This window comes from Lygodium microphyllum, chromosome 15 (genome assembly GCF_053477565.2).
Source record: "Lygodium microphyllum isolate KBCC chromosome 15, Lygodium_microphyllum_v1.1.10, whole genome shotgun sequence".
Classification (NCBI taxonomy): Eukaryota; Viridiplantae; Streptophyta; class Polypodiopsida; order Schizaeales; family Lygodiaceae; genus Lygodium; species Lygodium microphyllum.
The window spans coordinates 47,742,371-47,767,082 of NC_141149.1; the positions used below are offsets into that span (position 1 = coordinate 47,742,371).

Below are 24,712 nucleotides of genomic sequence, written 5' to 3' on the forward strand. Positions count from 1 at the left end.
GGGTCTGCCTTGCTGTTGTTCAGCAATACTTGATGTGCAGTAGATCAGTCGGGGAGTATCCGGGGCTGAAAAGTCCAGAAAATGCAGCTTTGGAAGTTGAGATCTGAAAATAGAGGGTGGCACAAGGTTGGGATAGAAAACCAGGTTGAATTTGCTGCAAACAGTCATAAAACAGGCCACGTAAAGAAATACTCAAACAAAGAAGATAGACTTAACGTGTACAATAAAAACATAGTGGAAAGAGTAGAACTCAAAGGTGAAACTGCTCAGACAAAATATAAATGAATGAACAAACACACTATGCTAATGTGAATACAATGAACCATGAGGATTGGTTGGACCGGGGCAAAGATGAGCAGAAGAGTATGTAGTACTCTGAATGGATCCTGAAATGAAGCAGACAGCCTTTGGAAGGGATCAGCTGCTGCAAATGCAGATAGTAGAGTTTGGACAGGGTGAAACTGGCAGTAGGCAGCAGGGTGGCCTGCACAGGACAAATAACGTAGGGCTGAAGCTGGAAAACTTTGCTCTGCTGCACATGCAGCTACCATGGACTAGGCGACAGTCCTTGGAAGGTGGCAAATGGCTGGATGGTAGCTGTTGACTGAAAACACAGCTGTATGTTGATGTGGAAGACTGCTGGAAGCTCTGGACAGGCTAGGTGGCAGCTGCATAGGTTGGAATAGGTGTTGGTCAAGGACAACAGCTTGGAATCTCAGCCTTGAAGTTAGGGCAGCAACAACAAACAAGGGCCTCAGCTGATGCAGACAAAACAACATGAATGGTGGTGACCTATACGTGGGGTATGGACAATAGTGGAAATAGGGTGCTGGTTGATGGAGAGGGTAAATTTGCAAAACAAGGATGGCTGATGGCTATGCCGACCCTTCTATTTATAGATGAGGAACCGACCAAAGTTTGGGGGTTTGCTTATGAGACACAGGGACCTTGTATCATTTTGAGTGTTGGGCGTGCTTTAAAATGAGCTAATTAAGGTTTAAATTGAAATGCTCATTTTTAGCGTAACACCGCCTAGATGCAAATGCACATTTGGAGCATTCGTGTATCAAAGAAGAATTGCTGAAGATGGTTGCTAAGCAGCTAATGATGTCATCCAACACATAGAAGGTGCCGCCCAGTGAAAATGAACAAGATGATTGTCTGGCACGGGGTACCACCTAGTATCTATCAAGTACAACTTGTTATAACTTTTACTTTTGGCACCAATTGATATCTTGGGGTCCAAGGTTTCACATTGTGAAATAACTAACGTACACATCACGTGCAAGTCACATTTTGCACATTTGCTCAACTCTTAATCAAATGCGAAGTGCAAAGCATTAAAATGTCATGCTCTCATGACAGACCTCCCCTTGCATAAACTCCGAATTAGTAGCATACTGATCTTTCATAGCATCCAATTTAGTGTGATATATCATATACTAATAGTCAAAATTTGAGGCTTATGAGACAATGCATCAACCACTACCTTCTTTTTTCCATCTATTACACAAATTGAAAGTGAAATATAGATAAGAGGTTCACCCATCTCGTGTACTTCTTAGACAACTCAGTTTATGTCAAAAAGTAGTGCAGTATTTGATGGCTTGTCTACACCGAATAATCAGCCCCTAAGAGATATTGTTTCCATAGTGAAAATGCATGAATTACAGCAAGCAATTCTTTCTCGTAAAATTGCAAATTCCTCTTTGCACCATGGAGAACTCGACTATCATATGCCATTACTTAGCTGTCTTGTGGACTAAAAGAGCCCGTATGTTGTTTTCACATGTATACCTACAACAAATGACTTCCTTAGATTGGGTAACATAAGCATAGAAACTGAAGTCATATTTCCTTTCAACATGTCAAATCCTGAAATTTCCACTGCTGTCCACTTAAATTGCATATCCTTCTTTTGCAAAGCATACAGTGGAGATGCAATTTTAGCTAAGTTACGCACATACTTCATATAATAGGAACATAGACCCATGAAACTGCGGATCTCATGCACCTTCCTCAAATGTGGCCATGAGCATATTGCCTTAACCCTTTGTAGGATCCGTATGACTTGTGAAGAAATGCCCTAACGTAGAAAACACAAATACAATCATAAGACAAAGCACAGACTGATAATAGAATACGGTCAAGGTTAGGGTAACTTGGAGACAATGAACACGGTGAATGATCTGGAATGAATGAATTTGGATAATACAATGCTTATGTAGCAAACACACTATGCAGTGAATGAATACTATATTTCAAACTCGTATCTTGAGGATCGAGGTAGAGGTAACGAGTTGGAGAGTGTTTTGTACTCAGTCGGATCGCGAAAGGCAGTAAGGTAGCCTCCAAAGACTCTTGGTAGCAGCAAATGTAGTAGTACATATGCCAAATTTGTGTCAGACAAGTAGAAGAGAGAGAAAAGTTGAAAACATAGCTTGTAGGATGTGGGCAATAGGCAGGTGAGCACGAGGAAGGTCAAAATGCAGGAAAGAAAAATTGCGATAGTTGAGGAAGACCAAACACAACCTTCTGGGTGAAAAGACAGCTCGAATGATGTTGCTACTAGTTGATGAAGGTCACTAGGTAGCGGATACAGATGATGGTGTGTCTTGGATTAATTGGTGATGCTTGGTGTAAATGCAGCATGCTTTGTGTGGTGGACAACAAGCAACAATAGTAGGAGGGGAGATTAGCAAAAAGATGGCTGGAAATAGGCACCAATGGGTAGTAGATAAGTTGGGGCAGTGTTAGCTGAGATGTTCTCCGTGAATGGGGTGTGGGTAGCAAAGCTCTAGCACACGCAAATTGTAAAAACGAGATTGAATTGAGTGGGAGGGCAAGCTGTCTATTTATAGGCAGTTTAGGGCCTCACAAATTAGGGTTTTCATGTGGGACATTGCAATTTTCTCGAACTGCTCCTAGTTTAAAATAAATGGTTAAAATCCATTAATCGTCTTGAGTTTTGGGTTTGTATAATGAAAGCTAATGATAATTTAGTTGAATACCCCCTCTTAGGCCCAAAACTTGAATCAAAGTAACTAGGGTATTAGGTAGAGGGTGCACAACGATTGCCCAATGATGTACCAAGACTATAGAGACAATGGTTATCTTACCAAGGGAGTCCAATTGTTCACCCTAGAGAGGACAGAGCATTAGACAAAGGACGCTCCAGTAGCCTACTAAATCTCGCAAAGGTGGATAGAAACACAATAGACTTTTTTTTTTTTTTGGGAAGGGTTTTTGTTTTGTTTTTCAAAGGACTTAGCATTAAGTGAGGGTTTCCAAAAAGCTTTCGATCGATTGAGTAACAATGTTCCAAAAGGAGATAGGGATGGTTAGCTCCAATATTTTCACAAAATAAACAACACTATCCCTATCACTATTGGGTGTGGAGGATGAGAGAAATATGCTGAGTGGGTGAAACAATCGTACTGGGTATGTGGAGCGGCCAAAAAAAGTGTGGTAAGCAAGCTAGGCAAGCTAAGCAAGTAAGGGAGACTGCCATGTGCGACGCTATGAATATGGTGGATCTAGAGTTGATCACTCCAAAGATTAAAAAGGGATAAATGTTCACAGATGCATGTTTACAAGAACAGAATGCCAATGCAGAGGATTTATGCAAGAGACAATGCACACAATGCATATGTGTTTGTGCTTATGCGAAATGCTATACAACAGTACCTCTTGGATAGTGCCCTTGCAGGGGAATTGTTTACTTGCTCAAGTACCCTTTTATAATCATGGTCATCCTAATGATGCGGATGAAGATACAAAAGACAACATACATAATGTTTGAAAAGACTGTAAATAACACCTTGTCACCATCAATATAAGAAAGCCATCCCCTCGCAAATTGGAAGGGAAAGGCAAAGGGAAGCACTCTCTCCCGACCAATTTGAAGTAGGGGAGAATGAACCTAAGTCGATCTTGGGTAGTTAGTACTAAAGCATTGGCCGGTTAACCACCTTGGTTAGTATGCTTGCAAAGTTAACTGATGAAAGCACAAACTCTAGGCGAATGGTGTCTAGCTCGACCTGCTCTTTGGTGAAGAGAAAATGTACGCTAACATGCCACGCTCGAGGTGTAATGATTGGGTTACCAGCTAGTGCAATCACATTTTGGTTGTGGTAGTAGATGATGGTTGGTGCAGCACATGGGAATTGAAGCATTGTAAGTAAGTTGTCATGAGGACGTGAAATTTATTACTTTGCTTAGCATTTGATTAAAAGTTAATCAAATGTGCTAATGTGACTTGCACATGTGAGGTGCAAGTCAATTATTTCACAATGTAGAACTTAGGACATGGAGATATCAGTCGTTGGTGCCAAAGGCAAAAGTTATAATAAGTTATGCTTGATGGGTACTAGGTGGTACATGGTCTTAAATTTTGGCCTAGACCAATTTGTTGGCCACTAATGTCGGTGGTGACATTAGAGACCAGGTATTAATTAATTAATTAATTAATTAATGCTAGTCTAAGTGTCAATAGAGGTAAGGGACCTCTCTAGGTTGCAAATGGCCTAGCCAATTTAATGATGGATGGGCACATTTAAGTTTGGGTAGGGTTTGAAAGGCTAAAATTAATTTTCAAGATTATTTAATTCTTAAAATTAATTAAACGATTGGATAATGCAAAAATCAGGGTTTACTAGCCACCTCGAGATCCATGCCAATAGGATAAGGCATTGTATATTGAAATTAGCAATCCATTGTAAATTTGGGACAGCATTTGGCTAGCTGGGTCTAGTTAGAGCAAGTCCTGGGTGAAAATCAAGGGGCAAATTTGTTAGAGTGCAACAAATGTGGAAGCATATAGGCAAGACTGAAAGAAAATGAACACAATGTAGAAATCTGTAGTCAATGAATGTTGAAACAAAGAGGGTAGATATACAAGAGTCGTAGCCGTATCTCCTTGAGTTGAATCTCTCCCACCAGCACTTGGAATACAACTGTGTAGGGCAAGTTGCCAAATGGGTCTAAATAAGAAGGTAGTAAAATAATGTAGTCGGTGAGCAAAAACTGGCCGACCTAATAAAAAACTGCCGACTACAATATAAATGAATAAAATAATTAGAGATCAGTTTGTTAGCTGCCACATGGTAGCATTTCCTGTTTGACAAACTGTTTGTACACTGTGCTGTTGCAAACGCCTACTGACTAATAGAAATAATGAATAATGCCCTTTGAGATTATCTTCGAGAGAGCTGATTGCACCAATGGTAACTTGAGAAATGCTAGTCCAAGGTGTGAATACTCTCTAACACCCCCTCTCAAATCTTGGACGTGGCAAAAGGCTCAGGGATCTAGAGTGCTGTCATAGAAGTAGTTGAGGGAGCACCTTTGTAAACAAATCTGTAAGATTGTCCTCTGTCTTGCAGTAAACCATATCAATGGTCTCATCCAAGATCTTCTCCCGAATGAAATGTTATTGAATCTCAATGTGCTTCGACCTAGTGAAACTAGCCTTCCTTCTTGGATAGGGTGGTAAATAACCTAATTAAGCACTTAATTACAGCAACTAACAAATTCACAAAACTGAAATGCACACTTCACCATACAATCTTGGACATTGGATAGCCAGTTGGCCCCAAAACTGTCACCCCTTGTGGTATTTCTTTAACTTTAATTGCAAATGGATGGAGTACAATTGAGATTCTTTGACCTCCTTTGCTAATCCAACTGTCTTTTGCTGTCAAAACTGACTAGCAGTGTGAGAAGGGAAAGATCGAAGCTCAGTTGAGAGTCATAGCCAAGATGCCCTAGGCGGAAATGCCAAAGACGCTAATTGTTTGTAGGCTCACAAGATGTGGCTAATACTTGGAAGCTATGAAACATGGAGCCCTCAGTTGTCGGCTCGGTAAGAAAATGGGTCATGTGGTATAGGCCATTAGGTTGTGCCTCATCGTGAGCAATCACTAAACTAATTTGAGAGTCAAGGACCTTGACTGTGGTTGTTGTAAAGAAAATTGCTCGCCCCAACCGGCAAAGCTGCTGAATAGATAACAAGTTCGACCCAAGTTGAGGGACATGGTATACATTGTCCAACAAAGCCAGATCTAGACCCTTGTCAGTGGTAAAATTGACGCAACCTTGAGCCTAGATCTTGACTGAGGAGTTGTTTCCTACATGGATCCGCTTGGCTGCAGGAGCTCGAGTACAGAAGCCTCTTCGGTAACCTCGTCGGGAGGCAACTCACAGATGTGGATGAGACTCACATGGGATGTCTCTACGGAGACGATATGGGCTAGTCAGACAAGCCCTCTGGAGTTGAGAACGTTGTTGACTGAGATGGCTAACCGGTGGCAGTGTTAGTCTGACCTTTCCACTGCCCCTTGCCATCACCTTGCCCCCCCTGATGGGGGTTGCCCGACTGAGGGGCGGGAGTCTGTGACTTGGGTTTTGGTGCTGTGCTTCTTGCCTTTGATTGACACTCATTGTCAAAATGGCCAACCTTTTTACATTGTTGACAATACCTATTCTTCTTAGGTACATTTTGCCACCCGAGTTTGAGTTGAGATTGGGAGTTTTCTTTTGATTCCCCTGTTTGTTTTTGATTTTGATTTTGATTTTGTTTACCCTTCCCTTGCTACCCCTTCTGAGAATGAGCAACAAGAGCTCCCTCTAAGGGTTTATTCATGTGAAACTGATCGAATAGCCGTGCATAATGCAATAGCTGACACTCAAATTCATAGAATATGGATAAATTGGATAGAGAAACCGCTTGCTGCACAAAATTGAAGTATTTATGCGGCAGCTTGTTAAGAAACAATGTGACATGATCGTCAGAGGACTTAGGAGTCCGTGTAGTGGAGAATTCGGCAAGGAGACCCCGATACTCAGCCAACTTGACTTTCAAGTCATCCTGGTCAGATATTTTGAAGTTTTGAAGTTCATGGTCAAGATTTATTCGATGGGTCCTATCTCGAGCCGCATAACGGTCAGTCAAGTGTGCCCATCGCTTTGACACTAAGTCAAAATGTTGAGTTGAGAACTATGTTGGGAATAAAGGCTCACTGTGCCTTTTACGGTATTCAGGTGTGAACACACCCTTACACTCTTGTACCTTATATATTATCTAAACCTAAAAGTGGTACACTTATCATTGTACCAAATATTGATTGTGTCGTGCTCTCACTCCTGCTGCTCACTCTTTTCTATGCTTCTTCCTGCACTTAGTCTGTATATCACTCAGTCTCGATCTTAGCAAGGCTATCAAACTGGTATCAGAGCAGGTGACTGATGCGAGCAAATAGGCGGGCAACTGACACTTCGACACGTGGCGTGCATGACCAACAGGAGATGAACCAGGTCTATGCCACAGGCGGCAGGTCGACAGGCAGCAAGTTTGTTGGGGCATCAGGTCACATGCCATCAATAGGTAGTAGGTTAGTCGGGGCAATAGGTCACAGGCCACACGCAGTAGGTTCGACGGGGATAGGTAGTGTAGGCGTCGCACCTGGTCGGCTCGTTAGGCGGCGCCAGGCGGGCGACTCGAAGCAGGTCATTGGGAGACGGCAGGTCTTGGTCAACACCAGGATAGGTGCATTTTTCTTCTTTCTCAAATTTCTTTAATTTCTACCATTTTTCAATCTCCCCTTTGCCGGCGTTCACACGCATAAGCGTAGTGTGCAATTTTGCCCAAGAAAATTGGGGCTTTTCTCGGATCTAGGGACTTCAACGCAGGATAAGACAATGCAACTCAGAAATTGCACATTTGGTGCACATTTGCTTGAGAAAATTTGGGGCTTTTCACATTTTAGTGGAATTTCTTCAATTTCACTAGAATTTGTGCATTTTAGACCCTAGAAAATTGGGGCTTTTGCAAAATCCCTTCAATTTGTGTAGCAGCTGTTTGGTATATGCACTTGGGTACATGTATTGAATCAATCTGGAGGGATTACCTTCTAAAAATTTGGGCTTTTGATCAAAATTGTCAGATTTGTGCTTGGGAATGCTTTTGGAGTAGAAGTTGCAGTGAAAATTTGGGGATTTCACATGTAATTGGTGCCTTGGTCTAAATGTGTCAGTAATTGCTTGAGGAGTGCAACAACAAACACTCTTAAATTCTGAAAATCTATTTGCAGATCTGAAATTTCTGCAATCTCGGGATTTTCATTACTGGTTGGTACTTGTAGTGTACCGTGGTTACTTGTGTGACATTTGGGCTTGCCTTTGGTGACTATTTAGTTAATTTGGTACTGCAAATTATGGCTGGAAACAGTGACTATTTAGTTAATAAATGGTTGGAAACAGTGACAGCAGCAATCTTTTGCACGTCAAGAAACTTGAGGGTGCACATAATTTTGCAATATGGCAAAAATAGTGCTACAATGTCTTGGTGCAAAAGAAACACGTGAAGCCCATCAAAACAAAGGGAATAAAACCAGCAGATATGGAACAAGACGAGTGGGATGACTTGGATGAGCTTGTCCGCTCTACCATTGAGCTCTTGTACATTTGAACGAGTTCAACTCAATGTTCAGTTAGCTGATTGCTTTGGATTTCCATATTGATGATGAGTTCACGACTACTTTCTTGCTATGCACTTGGCCTGAAAGTTGGGATACTTTCAGGACAGCTTTGAGTAACTCGAATGCTTAACTGTTACATTTTGATGTAGAGAATTCTTTGCTGATGGAAGAACTCAATACGCAAAATAATTCAGCAAACAAGTCTTCTAATGCATTGCACACTAGAGGCATATTTCAGCAAAAGGGCAGTTTTGAAAATAGGGCACGCAGCAAGTCTCGTGGCAAAAATGTGGAGTGCCATCATTGTGGCAAAAAGGGCACTACAAACGGGATTGTTTTCAATTGAAGAAAGAGAAAGGAAAAAACAAGAACGTTGAAGATATCAAGGCCGAGAAAAGGGACAGCCAGCCTGCAAAGAAGAGGAGTGTGAAAATAGAAGAGGCCAATGTAGTCACTCATGAGAATGATAGTGACGGTGATGTACTTTTTGCTTCTTCTTTGAGTGCACATGCATTGATTGCAGATTTTGAGGATGACATGCACACTTGGATACTTGATTTAGGTGTGTCCTTTCATGTCACATATCATGAGTGGTTTTCTGACTAGAATGGTGGTCCACGTGGTGTTGTCCACTTGGGAGATAGCTATGCATGTAAAATTGTAGACATTGGCAGTGTGAAATTGGAATTTTAGCATGGCTCCATGTTTGTTTTACATAATGTGAGACATGTACGCCAACTCTAGAAGAGCTTGATAAGCACAGGGCAGCTAGATGATGAAGGATATTACACCACCTTTGGGGATAGCAAATGGAAAATTTGTAAGGGCTCTCGCATTGTTGCTAAGGGCTTCAAAAGTGATACTTTGTATCCTTTGCATGTATCTAGTGTGCGTGACCATGTAGTCACTATAACTGAGCAACCAAGTGTTTCTTTGTGGCACAGTTGGTTCAGACACATGAGTCTAATTGGAATGAAAGTGCTTTTTTACTTGGGTTATTTGCCATCTTTGAGGTATGCTGATTTTGAATAGTGTGATTATTGTATTTATGGTAAATATGCTTAAACGTCACATAAAAAAGCTCTCAAAAGTTTTCACCCTTAGAGTTGGTATATTTAGATGTATGTCAAATGCCAGGATTATCTTCAGGGGAAAGAAGTACTTCATTACCTTTGTTGATGATGCCACACGCAAAGTATGGGTTTATCCAATCCATTGCAAAGACGAGGCCTTGGATACATTTAAAGAATTCTTGGCACTTGCTAGTGATACTTTGTATCCTTTGCATGTATCTAGTGTGCGTGACCATATAGTCACTATAACTGAGCAACCAAGTGTTTCTTTGTGGCACAGGTGGTTCGGACACATGAGTCTAATTGGAATGAAAGTGCTTTCTTACTTGGGTTATTTGCCATCTTTGAGGTATGCTGATTTTGAATAGTATGATCATTGTATTTATGGTAAACATGCTCAAACGTCACATAAAAAATCTCTCAAAAGTTTTCACCCTTAAGAGTTGGTATATTTAGATGTATATCAAATGCCAAGATTATCTTCAGGGGAAAGAAGTACTTCATTACCTTTGTTGATGATGCCACACGCAAAGTATGGGTTTATCCAATCCATTGCAAAGACGAGGCCTTAGATACATTTAAAGAATTCTTGGCACTTGCTAGTGATACTTTGTATCCTTTGCATGTATCTAGTGTGCGTGACCATGTAGTCACTATAACTGAGCAACCAAGTGTTTCTTTGTGGCACAGTTGGTTCGGACACATGAGTCTAATTGGAATGAAAGTGCTTTCTTACTTGGGTTATTTGCCATCTTTGAGGTATGCTAATTTTGAATAGGTTGAACAACCAACAAATCTTGACCATTGGGTTTGTAGGTCGACCAGAGTGCAAAGACAGCCAAATACATTCGTTCCTAGTGTTAACTATGTGGCTGATTATGTCATATTGATAGATCGCGGTTCTCTAAAGGGCACAAAGTGCTACCATGCAAATGGGTTTACAAAATGAAAGTCACTTTCGGTTCTTTTGCCAAAGTACAAGGCACTCTTGGTTACTAAAGGGTAACATGGAATTGATTTTGATGAATTTTTTTCTTCTATAGTCAAAATGACTACGTTGCGAACCATCTTGGACTTAGTTGCATTTGAAGATATGGAGCTCATACAGATGGATGTGAAAACCGCTTTCTTACACGATGATCTGCATGAGGAGATCTATTTGCAGCAGCCTGAGACTTTTACTTCAAAGGAAAAGAGCACATGATATGTAAACTCAACAAGAGTTTGTATGGGCCGAAATAGTCACCATAAGAATGGTATCATAAATTTGATACGTTTATGTAATCTCAGGGATTTCATCGCTCTCAAGTTTATCACTGCTTATACACCAAGAAGGTAACAGATGGCAGCCTTATTTTCTTGGTTTTGTATGTGGATGACATGTTGGTTGCAGACAAGGATGTTCATGCTTTGGACTCCTTGAAGCAGAGTTTATACAATAGCTTTGATTTGAAGGATCTTGGTGAGGCCAATCACAATCTTCGCATGCGTATACTAAGAGATAGATGGAAGGGTCTTCTTTATTTGTCACAGCAGGAGTATGTCACTTGTTGGGATAAAGGCCCGTTTAATCTCCGTGTATAGTATACGCTATACATGTGAATGCACCCTTACGTGCCCTAAGTATAAATACATTTTATTCTTTGTGTACCAATATATTGTTGGTACACTCATATCGAATCGTACTTTCACTATTCTCTTGCTCTTACTAGCCGTCACACTCTCTCACTCACTCCAACTTTTGCACATCCACAGCTGAGCTCCAACGATTGGTATTAGAGCACAGAGTGCACGCTTCCCGAGATCTGACGGGATCAGCTGACAAAGATGACGACCAACAGACAGCTGCAGTTTAGGCGTGTAGGTCGAGGGACTAGTTGAATGATGGGGTAGTGGTAGGCAAACAGTTTGGGCACAGGGTAGACTAGTCGTGGACTTGTCGACGGGCGAACAGCAGGGGACCAAACGACTGGTAGACGTGACCAACGGCGGGAGGTGACCATGCCAGCGTAACCACCACGAGGCATGCGCCGTGCATGACGGATGCGGTAGTTGACGAGAGCCACGCGGCCGGATTAGGTGCCGTTAGTCTTGATGAGTCAACGGACCCGTCATTCCATGGTTCTTCTTTTTCAAAAAAAAAACCATGATTTTCTTTAAAATCTTTTTTGAAACTCCTTCCTCTAATCGAAGGTCACGCATTGGAGGCACATATCTCAGATTTGTGCAAATTTGAGCTTGGAAATTTGGGGCTTTTCTCGGATTTGATCTTGCTTGTACTTGGTAGTGACATTTAGGTTGGAAATCGCAAACATTGCATGTGGTGACCTCAATTAAATTGGGGATTTTGCTAAATTTGTTAGGATTTTACTCCTTTGAGTAAAATTTCTTGACATTGGATCCCAGAAATTTGGGGCTTTTCATGTATTGGTAAAATTTTGCTCAGTTGGGTTAGATTGGCTGTGACGTTATGCAATTTTGGACGTGAAATTTTGGGGATTTGTGCAGAATTTGGTAAATTTCTGCACTTTGCCCATGTGGTGGCTGGTTCATGTATAAACAACAGAGATTTATTTCTGTTTGAGGAAGAATAGTAGTGTTTTTGCTGATTTAGCTTGCGCTTCTGCAATTCAAGGGCATTTACTCTTGTATTCGTGATAAAATGGCTGCAACTTATTCAAATTCAGACATCAAGAGTTTGATGGTCATGGCTTTGACCTTTGGAAGGACTGTATGTGGGGCATATTGTTCCTAAAGGATTGTGAGGATGCTTTGCAAGAAGATAAACCCGCACTAATGTTTGATGCAGATTGGGCCATAGTCAACAAAAAAGCTGTGGCTTACATTAAGATGGGTGTCACTGATGACATCTTGATAGACATTAAGGGCTTAGATACAGGTTATGCAATATGAGAGAAGCTGAAAACTACCTATGAGATCACCACACCTGTTAATCAGATGCATTTAATGTGCAAGCTGGTGAACATGTGGGTGGATGAGTCAAAGCATGCAGTTGAGCACTTGAGTGTATTTACAAGCATTTTAAATCAGCTCAAGGATGCAAATTTGGACTTTTTACGATAAGTTGAGGGTGATCTTTTTGATCATGACACTGCCTGGTGGATGAGTCAAGGCATGCAGCTGAGCACTTGAGTGCATTTACAAGCATTTTAAATCAGCTCAAGGATGCAAATTTGGACTTTGACGATAAGTTGAGGGCGATCTTTTTGATCATGACACTGCTTGATTCTTGGGAGACCTTGGTGGTTTCTCTCAGCAATAACCCCAATCTCTCACATGATGGGGTGAGGGGTTCAATCTTAAATGAAGAAATTAGACGTATGTCTAGTGGAGAAGGCAGATGCATTTGAGGCAGCTAAAGGCAAGGAAAAGGCCAACGTGGCCTCTAGTGTGGTCATAGAGGAGCTTTCAGATACAAAGGCTGATATATTATGTGCAGTTGTCCTTGTATGTCACATGCATGATATGCAAAATTCCAAGGCTGATATGATTGATGCACTTTGGTCAGTTGATGATGGTGTCACTTAGAGTGGGATTGTAGACTTTGGTGTCTCTTTCCATGTAACTTCTTGTTTGGAGTATTTTGCTATGTTCAATGCAGGCAGTTATGGAAAGGTATATCTTGGAAATAACCATGCTTGCAGAATTGATGGGATTAGCACTGTAAACTTGTCTTTAGACAATGGACAAGAGCTTATGTTGAAAGATGTCAGATATGTGCCTAGCATTAAAAAGAGTTTACTATTTGTTGGTGAGCTTGACTTGCATGGCTACACTACACTGTTTGGTGGTGGTTTGTGGAAAGTGAAAAAGGGTTCCATGCTGATTGCAAAAGGAACCAAGAAGGGCACTTTGTATTGTTTGCATTGTAAAGCCTTGAATGGCAAGTTTCTTGTAGTTGCTGAAATTTGCAGTCACTTAGAGTTGTGGCATAAGAGATTAGGCCATATGAGCCAGAAAGGACTTGATGTCCTTACCTCTTTGAAGAGGGTTGATAGAAAAGGCTCTAAGCTTGACTTTTGTAATGAGTGTTAGTTTGGAAAGTAAATAAAAAATTTCTTTTACTCCAGTGTCTCTCGTAAGTCCAATTTCTTGGACTTAGTGTATTTTGATGTATGTAGTATGCCTGTGAAATCGTTGGGTGGTGCTGCATATTTTATCTCCTTTATTGATGATTGTTCCAAAAAGATTTGGGTATACCTATTGAAAAAGAAAAGTGAAGTGTTTGTTGTTTTTAAAACTTTTCATGCATTTGTGACCACTTAGACAGGTAGAAAGCTGAAATGCTTGAGAACTGATAATGGGGGTGAGTTCACATTGACTGAATTCAAGTCCTTTTGTGACTTGCATGGAATTAAGAGGGAACTTACAACCTCTTACAATCCTTCTTCAAATGGGGTGGTTGAAAGATATAATAGGACTTTATGTGAAAGAGTGTAGTGCATACTATTCACTGCTAATCTCCCTCATGAATTTTGGGGAGAGGCACTCAAAACCGCAGTTCACATTTGCAACTGCTCTCCAAACAGGTCCTTAAGCAATGGCATTCCTGAGGAGGTTTGGTTTGGCAAATCAGCCTCATATGACCATTTACGGATATTTGGTTGTGATGCTTTTGTGCATGTTAGAGATGAGTTGAGGAACAAACTTGACCTGAAATCCACCAAAGGCATTTTCATGGGCTATGGTGATGAAGGTGAATTTGGCCATAGAGTGTGGCTACCTTAGTCTAAGAAAATTATTCGCAGCCATAATGTTGTGTTTAATGAGGCAAAATTGCTGAAAGGTACTTTAGCCTCAAATGAAGATATGAAAAAGGTCAAATTTCAGAATTTGCAGCCACCTATTAGTTCAGAAAATGAGCCTCATGGTGCTGTACCACAGGTTGAAACTAATGATCAACCAGTTGTTTTTGAGCCAAATGATGATGGACAGCAAATAGGAGCACAAGGAGGTCATGGACAGCAAGATAGACTTGTTGATTATGAAAATGCAAGTGCTGGTAATGAAAATGAAGGTGTTGCACAGCATGAACAGCACGTTGAAAATGGCTTACAACAGCCAATAAATGCTGAAAATAACATACCTCCAGATGTAGATCCAATTCTTGAAAATGTTGATCATTGGGTACATAGGTCTACATGGGTAAGAAGCCAACCACATAGGTTTGACCCCTCCTTGCATTATGTGATGCTTATAGATGAGGGTGAGCCTCTTACATACAAAGAGGCCAAGTCATGAAAGTTCAGTAGTAAGTGTGAGCTAGCTATGCAGGAAGAGATTAAATCTCTATATGCAAATGATACTTGGGATCTTGTGTCGTTGTCTAAAGAAAGGAAGCCTCTTCCAAACAAATGGGTTTACAAAGTAAAGACAGTTGATGGAAAACCCAAGTACAAGTAGGTAAGATTGGTTGCTAAAGGGTATGCACAGAAGGAAGGGATTAACTTCCAAGAGGTCTTCTCACCTGTTGTGAAGATGACCACTCGACGTGTGTTTTTTGCTCTCACTGCTGTATTGGACTTAGAGCTATACCAAATGGATGTAAAAACAACTTTCTTGCATGGTGACATTGATGAGGAAATCTACATGAAACAACTGGAGGGCTTTGTAGTTCATGGAAAAGAGTAGATGGTGTGTAAACTAAAACACGACCTATATGGGCTGAAGCAAGCACTACGGCAGTCGTTCAAAAAGTTTAACACTTTTATGCTATCTCATGGGTTTACACGTAGCCATGCATGCAGATCATTGTTTGTACATGAAAAAGGATACAGATGGTAGCAGCCCCATCATACTTGTTTTGTATGTGGATGATATGTTGCTAGCCGGGAAAAGAAAGACTAGCTTTGGATGCTCTCAAAAAGTCAGCTGAAATTAGCTTTATCTATGAAAGATTTGAGGAATGCAAAGTATATTTTGGGCATGAGGATTTGCAGAGATAGAATGCAGAAATTGCTGTTTTTATCTCAAGAAAAGTACATTGAAAAGGTATTGGACAGATTTAACATGGTTGAAGCTAAGCCTTTTGGGGTACCCTTATCTCCTTAGCTTAAGCTTAGTAAAGCCAACAGTCCAAAAGATGACGTGGAAGCAAATGCTATGAAGGGAGTCCCTTACGCATCAGCTTGTGGCTCTCTGATGTATGCTATGGTTGCTACTCGTCTAGACATTGCTCATGCAGTGGGAGTTGTTAGCACGTTTATGTCAAATCCTGGCAAAACACATTGGGAGGTTGTCAAGTGTATTCTTCAATACCTAAAGGGTGCACAAAGAAAGTATATTTGCTATGGGCAGGGTGCACTTAGTTTGCATGGTTATTGTGATGCAGACATGGCTCTGAGTGTCCAATGAGTGCCGATTGATGCAAAGGCAGTGGAACATGAATGTTTCCATAAGGTGGCGGTGGAGGTGGAGGCACTGGGATACGTAAGCCCTCTCCAAATGTTGGCTGGGACACATCATAATGACCAGAGGGTCCACTAGGTAATGCCATGGAGGCAAACAGTGGCACCAACTAATCCACACTCGGGAGAGACTGGGGGGAATACCCAGGTTGCAATGATTTTAAAAGTGTGTGAGAAAAAGGTGGAACACCACCCGGCTAAGGACGAGATGAGGTCCTAATGGCCGTGTCTAAGTTTGAAGAACTCCCCGGTGGTGAATGAAAGAACATGTGATCCTATATGAGAGGCAACATGCGGTGCACTTAATGGAGGGTGAAAGGATGTGGCAATGGAATAAGAGGGTGGGATAGGAGGGAGATTAATTGGATTTGTGATAGATGTAGATGTGGGAAATAATGTGGGTTTCCTTTGTTCATTAATGCATTAAATGGAAAAAATGATGATGAAGATGCACCTACTTCATTTTAACCTTTGAAAACAAAATTGTTTGAAGGAAAAAAAGAGGAAGGAGTACCCACAGTTTTTTGTTTCAATTGTTTACCTAGTCTTGAGTTCATAAATAAATATCTGTCTTCCTCATTACTCATCCAGTAGAAATGGTTTTGCATACGTCCTTCATCATGAAAATCATCCATACCGGGAATCATCATGAACAAAATCTAAAATGGTAGACATATCCGGCACCGGAGAGAAAGTATGAAGGTAATAGAGTGTACTCTATGCCAGTTTCCACTTGCAGATGACCAATCCTAAGTGGAGATTCTGCCCTTCTTGTATGGTCAGTAGATCGGTGCATCGAATCTAAAGGATGAAATTCAAACTTATCTTCTATCTGCTGTTGGGCTCTATGTATCAAAATGAGATCGTACTTAGTTGTAGTGATCTCATAAGGTTGTAGAACTCCATAATAGTCCAATGTCTGTCTGGCCATGTTGGAAGCTTGTGAAGCAAGCTGTGAGGCCCACTCTGACTTGTTCCTCGATGGATTTAGCTCAGATGTGAGAAGTGGTGTAAAAGTAGTGTTCGAAGTCATTTGTCCTTCTGTTGTTATTGCTTCTTGTGTAGAGCTTTTAGATCAAGGCCTAGGTTTCTCTTAGAGAACTCGGCTCTGATACCATGTGAAGAAAATACCCTAACACAGAAACACAAATAACACCATATGACAAAGCACAGAATGATAGAAGAATACAGTTAGGGTTAGGGTAACTCAGAGACAATGAACACAGAGAATGAATGAAGTGATATGACCATGGAATATACAATGCTCATGCAACAAACACACTATGTAGTGAATGAATATTGTACCTTGAACTCTTGTATCTCAATGATCTAGGTAGAGATAATGACCTAGAGAGTGTATCATACTCCGAACGGATCCCAAATTGCGGCAAGGCAGTCTTTTGGGGATGTCAAATACTAGAAAACGCAGTCAAAGAAGGCTGAATCTAATACAAACGGCAGTGCAGGAGAGAGAAAGACTAAAAACATAGGTGAGGAGAGATTGACTAAAAGCATAGATGAGGAGAGAGAAATACTAAAAACGCAGGTTGCAGGAGAGAAAACAATAAATGTAGGTTGCAGGAGAGAGAAAGACTAAAAATGCAAGAAAAACTAGCAGCAGTAGTCAGCATGTTGAAATCAGCTCCGAACAGTGTGTGATAGACTGGAAGCAAGCGCTAGACTGTTGTATACAGCAATGGTCAGCTTCAACTGCGATGTCCTTCGCGAACAGGGTGTGGGCAATAAGCTGAAAACATCTGAAACGTGCAAAAAAGAGATTAAGGCTGAATGGAGGGTAGCATACCTATTTAGAGAAAGTTTGGACCCTCCCAAGTGGGTTTGTGCTTATGGAATATAGACACTCTCTAGGAATGCATTTCTTTTAAATAAACAAGGTTTTTTCCTTAATTAAGCATATTTTGGGGCTATTTAAGTGAAGCTAATGCATTTTTAGCTCAACAACCCCCCTGGAGTGAAAAGTTATTAGTATACAAGGATCATCCACCAAAGGAGATTAAATTTAAAACATTGCGAAATGCTTCAAATTTGTCACGAGGAAGAACTTTGTTGAAGATGTCTGCCACATTACTAGTGGTAGGATAGTAGACAAGGCTGATATCTCCTGCATGTAGTCTCTCTTTGACAAAGTGATAGTGGATCTCTATGTGTTTCGTGCGTGCATGAACACTGGGTTTCGTGCCACTGCAATGGCACTATGATTGTGAGTGGCAAAGGAGTAGGCTTCGTGACAGATACATCAAGATTAGCCAACAAACATCTTAGCCATACGCATTTAATTGTGGTAGTGAAAGCTGCCTTGTATTCAGCTTCACAAGACGATGTGGCAACAATGGATTGTTTCTTGTTAAGCCAAGAGATGCAAGATGAGCCAAGAAAGAAATAGTTTCCACTTATAGAGTGACGTGAATCAAAATCACTAGCCCAATCTGAATCATTGTAAGCATGTAGTTGCAGTGGTTCCCCCTTGGCATAAAGCAGTTCAAGAGTCCTATGACCAGCAAGGATCCCCTCTTTTTGCATATGTAAAGAGTAGACTCTGATGAGTTGTTAATGAACCCTTGGTTGAGTAAAAAGGCATCAATTTTTGCATACCAAGCTCGTGGAGCTTGCTCCAAACCATACCTTTTTCAGCTTGCATACCAAGCGTTAGGATTCCTCAATTGCAAAACCAATGGGCTGCTGTACATACACTTCTTGAAGTTCCCCATGTAAAAATGCAGTCTTAATATCAAGCTAGTGCACAGTCTAACTATGACATGCAGCCAAAGCAACCATAGATCGAATGGTAGGCATACGGGATTTAGGAGCTAATGTCTCCTTATAGGCAATGCCTCTCTTTTTCGTGTAGCCTTTGGCCACAAGCCTGGCTTTATACTTATCAATGGATCCATCTGCATTTCTTTTTAGCTTATAGATCCACTTTATACCAATGGCTTTCTTCCCAATACGCAATGTCACTAGATCCCATGTTTGATTCTTTATGATAGAGTCAAATTCAGCTTGCATTGCTGTCATCCAATGCACACTTTGTTGTGCATCCTCAAAACATTTAGGCTCCTCATCATCAAGTGTATGTGCTACCATAACCAAATCCATTGTATTAGCCTGATCATGTAGAAGGGCTTGTCTTCTAGTATGACCAGCAATAGGAGCATCCAAATGACTATCTTTCATAGTTTGCAAGTACCATCTAGGCATCTGCCTGGCTTCTTGATTGTGTACTGAACCCTCAAATTCAGCATCTTGCTGAATATTCAGATAATCCATAGACTGAATTTCTGCATTGCTCAATGCAGCAACTGGTTGAACATTGTGTTCATTTATTGAAGCTCTAGCTATATCTCCAAAAGAAATGGGTAGCAGCCTTTCAAACATATCATTTGTAGCCGATATGTATCAAAACCAGCAAGGGATATTTCTGATTTTTCATCCCTACTGACAAATAATTTCTTGGAAATAGGATCATACAGTCTATATCCTTTGCTCTCAGTGCTGTACCCTACAAAATTGCATTTAACAACCTTGCTGTCCAACTTCTTTCTTAGTACTTTGAAAATATGAGCATATGCAAGACACCCAAAAGTACGAAAATGGCCAATTAAAGGTTTCTAAGTATTCCAAGCCTTAAAAGGCATAACATTTTTTAATGCCTTGGTAGGGCACCCGTTCAAAACATGACAAGCATGCATTACTGCTTCCATCCAAAAGCCATGTGGTAGGCTCTTAGCTTTTAGCTTACATCTAGCCATCTCCATGAGTGACCAATTCTTCCTTTCTGCAACCCCATTTTGTTGATATTGATGGACAATGCCTTTCTGCTTCAAAAAATTATTCAGCACGGAAGATATGTATTTCCCCCCTCGGTCTGAACATAGAGTCATCAATGAAGGTGACAAAATAATAACATCCACCTGTTGAGCTAAAATATGCATTACTTGTTGATTAGCCTCTTAAACAGCCCTAAAACACACTAAAAATGCTCTTTTAGAGTAAAACTTTAAAATGGGGAGCGGTTCAAGAGAGTTCAGTGGAAACCCTAAAACGGGGAGCGGTTCGAGAGAGTTTAGTGGAAACCCTAATTTTTGGGGCACCCTTCCATATCTATAAATAAACAGGCTGTCTCCATTCAGCTATCATCCTTGTTTGCAGGTTACACCAGCTCACACATCCTTTGATGCTGTTGGCGCCCAGTTTTCAGCCTGCAGTCTGCCTCCATCTGGTGTCCAGCCATCATTGACTGCAGCCACATTATCTTCAGCCTGTCCATTGCTGTAGGTGACCGTTCTCAGCTGTTGGCGACTGCTCCAGACTGTCCCAGACTGCTGTTCAGCCTGCTGTCCATAATCTCTAGGGTCAGCTAGCCTGTGTTTTCAGCATTGCAGGCCCTGACACTCTCAGACACTGTTTCAGTCTGCTGTTTACAGCAGACTGTGCACAGTTTCCAGCCTGCGATGGGTGGTACATTGTTGCATTTATCAATTTTCAGCCTCCGAACTCCTGTGTTTTGGTGACCAACCTGCTGTCATTCACTATTCAGCACTCCTACACTCTGACTGGTGGTCACAAACTTGGGATCCGTCTTCGGTGGACGTCACACTCCAACATTGCTCTGCCCTTGAGCACACTGTACACTCTTACATTCATTTACAGCATTCATTCACTTCAGAGTTGTGTTCTCTCTCTTCCTTCTTATTTTTGTGTTTGAGTTTAGGGTTTGAGTTTTGCCCTCTGTGTTCGCGTTTGTCTCTTTGTGTTTCTGTCATGGTCGTACACTCTATGTGTCCTCAGTGCAAACCCTAGCAGTTTCCTTCACATGGTATCAACACACTAAAAATGCTCTTTTAGAGTAAAACTCTAAAACGGGGAGCGGTTTGAGAGAGTTCAGTGAGTAATGCATATTTTAGCTCAACACCCCCTCTCAGGCCCAAAACTGAGCTGAAAGTTTAGGCCAGCCATTGTGATGTTTATGTACCCCAAGGCGTCCCACCCAAAGCACCCTTTGTTCGATGCCTTGGCTGCTTTGGGGTGGGATGCCTTGGGATACATAAACATCACAATGGCTGGCCTAACCTTTCAGCTCAGTTTTGGGTCTGAGAGGGGGTGTTGAGCTAAAATATGCATTACTTGTTGATTAGCCTCTTAAACAGCCCCAAAACACACTAAAAATGCTGTTTTAGAGTAAAACCCTAAAACAGGGAGCGGTTCGAGAGAGTTTAGTGGAAACCCTAATTTTTGGGGACGCCCTTTCACATCTATAAATAGACAGGCTGTCCCCATTCAGCTATCATTCTTGTTTGTAGGTTACACTAGCCCACACATCCTTTGTTGCTGTTAGCACCCAGTTTCTAGTTTGTAGCCCGCCTCCATTTGCTGTCCAGCCATCATTGAGTGTAGCCACATTATCTTCAGCCTGTCCATTGCTGTAGGCGACATCTCTCAGCTGTTGGCGACTACTCCAGACTGTCCCAGACTACTGTCCATCATCTCCAGGGTTAGCCAGCCTGCGTTTTCAGCATTGTAGGCCCTGACACTCTCACACACTGTTTTAGCCTGCTGTTTAGAATACACTCTGCACAGTTTCAGCCTTCGATCGATGGTACACTGCTGTGTTTACCAGTTTCCAGCCTTCAGACTCCTGTGTTTTGGTGACCAGCCTGCTGCCATTCACTATTCAACACTCCTACACTACGACTGGTGGTCATAGACTTGGGATCCGCGTCTTCGGTGGACGTCACACTTTGACATTGCTTTGCCCTTGAGCACACTGTACACTCTTACATTCATTTACAACATTCATTCACTTCAGAGTTGTGTTGTCTCTCTCCCTTCTTTTGTTTGTGTTTGAGTTTTGAGTCTTGCGTTTAGGGTTTGAGTTTTGAGTTTTGCGTTTAGGGTTTGAGTTTTGCCCTCTGTGTTTGTCTCTTTGTGTTTCTGTCATGGTCGTACACTCTGTGTGTCCTTAGTGCAAACCCTAGCAGTTTCCTTCACACCACCCAGTGACTTTGTTTGCATAGGTTCACATACATTCGCATACACAAGCTATAATCTGGCGGTTGCCTTAAAATAACATAACGAGGAAACGATAATTGATGCATTTTTCCCAAAATGCATCCCTCACAAATATGCTCAGGAGGTCTCTCCAAGAGAGGTAAGCTACTAGCATTTGAGTACAGTGTATAAGTATCAAACTTCCATAGTTGACATGCCCCATGCGAGCATGCAATAACCTTGCCTGTGACATAGCAGGAGTAAGAGTACATGCTAAATAGATTGATCTATCAGTCGAATAAGCATCTAACTCGTAAATCGATTGTACTAAAAAGTACAATGAATAGTAGAGGCCATAACCAACATGAGGAGATGAGGAGTTCATTGTTCCTATACAATCTACAATGATAAATTGGGCAATAAACCACTGGCAATGCTACATGAAAAAAAATTCACCCACCATATGCTTTTCTAGTAAGATGTGTCTTCCCTAGGATCGATCCTATATCCTGTTTTTTGAACTCTTTAGCCTAATTGTACACTAAGTCAAGCACGAGAAATCCAAAACAATATCCGTCTCTAGTTCAAATAGAGAAGATCTAGGCTTTACACTTTGCTAAAGAAGAAATGGACAACAACTTCTTCTTTATGCCTAGCATATATAATGCAACCTACAAACGAAGAGTAGAGCCATCAATGGATGTTAAGACAATCTCCCCAACACCTTTAACAGGGTAAGATGCACTGTAGGCATGCTGCATAGATTTGCCAACAAGAGGTGCAATAATAGAGAAAAATAAATCCTTGCGGGATGTAATGTGCTTAGAAGCACCATTGTCAAAGAACCAAGTGCTAGCATCCTTAGTAGAGTTAAATGCTCTATTAGTCCAAGAAGAGTCATAAGTGCAAGTGTAGATATAATAGTCATAGTCTATGACAAAAGATGCAGACTCTTTTGCAGTAGAAGGTGCATAAAAAACAAACATCCTTGACTCCTTTTTCTTCTCCTTGGCAATGTGTTTTTTACATTCCGTGATGTAATGACTTGGCTTTTTACTTGCCCTTCTTGGCTTGCATGCCCCCTGTTTCTTGCTGCTCTGTGAAGTACTTGAAGATTGAACCTCCGGAACTTTGCGGAGCATTTTTAGACTAGCTGCCCTTGCTCTTCTACCTTGCTATAAAAGCCTGTTTGGAGGCTATTACATGCACCCCACTGTTCTTTCTTGTTTGCTTTTCTTCTAGGAGAAAACTAACTAAGTGAAGAAAGGTAATTAGCTGCGGAGAAATTTTCAAGGTGAGATTTAGGGCCATATGAAAGGTCAAATAAGAGGGCGGCAAAGAGTTCAGAGTAGTGATCAATCGTACATCTGAATACTATTCATCTACATTCATTAACTGCTCTCGCAAGTCCTGAATTTTGTTAAGATGATTCTACATGGAATTATCTTCATTCATCTTTACATTCTCAAGCTCTTTCTTCTAGAAAGAGACGCGTCTCATTTTTTCCAGCAAACATCTGCTCAAGTCTAAGCCATGCTTCACATGAAGAAGTTGCAGAACGTATGTGCGGGATTATAGATTGCTGAACTACCAATGCAATCAGTGACAATGCTTAAGCATCATGTGTGTCCCAAGCCTTTTGTGGTGCTGATCTCTTGGGAAGTGGCTCATATGGAGTGGGCCTTTGACCATGCTCTCCTGTAGGAGGTGTTGCAGGAGCCACAACTCTAGGACGAACTTTCTCACCACTAACATAATCCCAAAGATTTTTTGCAATCAATACATTCTTCATAATGAAAGACCATAGAGAATAATTATTGCCATCCAATCTATCCTCCTTGGATACATATGTGAACACATCACTTTCTCCTTGATATAGCAAATGGTATTGTTTCAAAGAGCACAAGAGCAAGAGCTAAAACTGGAACAACCTGGAAATCTGGAAATTTCCAAAAATTACAGCATGCACCATGCTGTAATTGCCAAATATGTGTCACTTTGTCAAAACTGTCCAATGCACACTTTGTCCAATGCATAAACAGTTCTTAACAACACAATCAATACAGAAGCCTAAAGTTTTGTGGTCCAAAATGCATAATTTCAGTCTATTTCAGACTGAACCTGTAGTACATGTGCCAATGCCTGCAGTAAACCAAAAAGCCCCAAATTTCTTGGCTCGCTTCCCAAGAAATCACTGCTAGAAGTGTGTCCAAGACATGAGACTGCCCGGGCAAGAAGCTCCTTTATGGCTTGCTGGAGTTAACTGACTGGTGGAGCAGTGGTATGCTGGCGGGCATGGCGGATAGGTGGGAAGGGAACCAGGCGGTGCCCAGGAGACGGACGAGCTGGAGCAGAGGATGCAGGCGGTTGAGGTACAGGCAGCGGGCTAGAGCAAGTGTTGACAGTGTTGGTGTAGGTGGCCAAGGTAGAGGAGGCACTGGAGGCAGCGCGATGGCTGCTGGCGTTGTTGCTGGTGGCACTGGTGCTTCTACTAGTGGCACGACTGCTGTAGCAAGCGGGCTGGAGGAGCCTGCAATGAGGACTAGAGGAGGCGATAGTTGGCCCAAGGGCAGCCAAGCTGATCTTGGAAATGGGGAAGGTGCTACCTGGTGCAGAATTGGACAGGGAGGGAGGATAAATTGAACTTGAGCTGAATTTGTGCTGAAAAGTTTTGATACCAAATGTGAGAAGGGGACGATTGAAGCTTAGCTGAGAGTACACACTT

General features: G+C 41.5%; 1 protein-coding gene across 5 annotated transcripts in view; it reads left to right on the plus strand.

Annotated features, from left to right (window-relative positions):
- Positions 1 to 24,712, plus strand: part of LOC148024492 (Mitochondrial substrate carrier family protein) — an 81,976-nt gene that overhangs the window by 1,754 nt on the left and 55,510 nt on the right. The window lies entirely within an intron of this gene.